Genomic DNA, 1,704 nt, shown 5'->3' on the forward strand with positions numbered 1-1,704 from the left:
TATTGATTTTTTTAAAAATATTTCGTAAATTCATCCTTCCAGCATAAAAATGAGTCAGCATTCATGGTTTGGACTGGGGGGGTGCAAATGATCTTACTCAACTGCATTTGCTCTATAATCGCCAGGCTTTTTGAAAGGAAATTTAACCTGCTCAAAAGCAAAAGGATGCAGGTTACAGTTTCGATCATCTGCTTCACCAACAATGAAATACTCATTAAGGGCTACAGAAGAATTACTACTATAAAGTTCTAAGGTTAAGGGATGCACATCTTTGATTTCTTTCAAATGCTAATCAACCTTTTTCTCCCACTTTTCAGTAATGCTCCTGTAAAATAAGAGATTTACGTGCATATGCATTACATCTTCACGAGTCAGGAAAACACAATGAAAGTTAATTTACAAAATTATTCAATAATTTGCATACTACAGAGTCAGCTTCTAAGTTTATGAAGAAAGTACTCCTTAACAGGAGCATTGGAATGTTTAAAAATGCTTTTTCATACTGATTTGATAATAAAATCCATCAAGCGAATGCTTTCGCAGCATTAACCTGTAAAAACGTGCATCATAGGTTCAGAAGAACAACTTTTCACTGATATTATTTAGCTTAAATAGAACATGCTTTAAGGCTTTTTTAAAATCTTAAACATTTCACTTATAGGAATGTAGTCTTTGAAATTATGCTTAAATACACCCTTGACCTCATTAGCAATCTATCAACATGGCGTGGCTGTTGTTAAAACTAGTCTTATCAGTTTTATACTTGCGCATATAGTTTCTTATATGCGTAATATAAACCTTGGTATGAAAAGGAGTTTTGATGGATCACAGTCGTTAGCCTTATACCTTTGTCAAAAGCTTCCTTTCAATAGCGGAGCACTTATCAATAGTCATAAAGTACTTGATATTTTAGGGTACGTGTACGGATCAAGTATTAATACCCGTACATCAAGCATTATTGTGCGAGCATTGCCCGTATCTACTAGCACAAAAGTACGTACGGACATTGCCCATACAATGTTTAATTTGCCCTTATATGTTTGATATATTTTAAGTGCATTTTCATTATACTCGTATATGCCTGTTAAAAAAGTTAGATTTGAGGTTTAAAGTTTATTAAAATCTCAGTGTGAACTTTTTCTGTTTAATAAAGTCTCTCAGAGAGAACTTTGTGATCTCAAGGGGAGGAGGAATTTCTCCTCCTCTTTCTCCGCGCAGTCAGAAACTCAATTTTTAATAAAATTATGAAGTTAGATTTGATCAACTACTTTGTGCTTATTCATCAATTCTGCTAAAATGATTTTATGTTTGTGTATATATGTGTGTGTCTGTTTGTGTGTATAAATGTATTTAATTTGAATAACAACTGAAATATCTTATCGTTTTATGTTGTCTTTTAGCGGGTATATACGGACATCCTAAAGTTATTAGCTTTTTTATAAAAAGTAATACTTGTATATACAAGTACTTGTATAAATTGTCAGTTGTACGGGCATTTAACAGCCAATATTGCTCGTACTTGCCCGCTTATCAAACCTGTACACCTCGAGTATACTGTGACTACTTATTAACTACTTTTTGAATACTACTACTCAAGATATTGTCCTTGCAAACAAATTATTATAACTCAATTATTATTGTTACTTATTACACTTTGTTAGTTAAGAAAAATTATTCAAATTAAATACCGCCCTTAAAAACCAT

Source organism: Hydra viridissima, unplaced genomic scaffold (assembly GCF_058129835.1).
Source record: "Hydra viridissima isolate aposymbiotic clone 2 unplaced genomic scaffold, HvirCarnegie_v1 scaffold_3, whole genome shotgun sequence".
Lineage (NCBI taxonomy): Eukaryota > Metazoa > Cnidaria > Hydrozoa > Anthoathecata > Hydridae > Hydra > Hydra viridissima.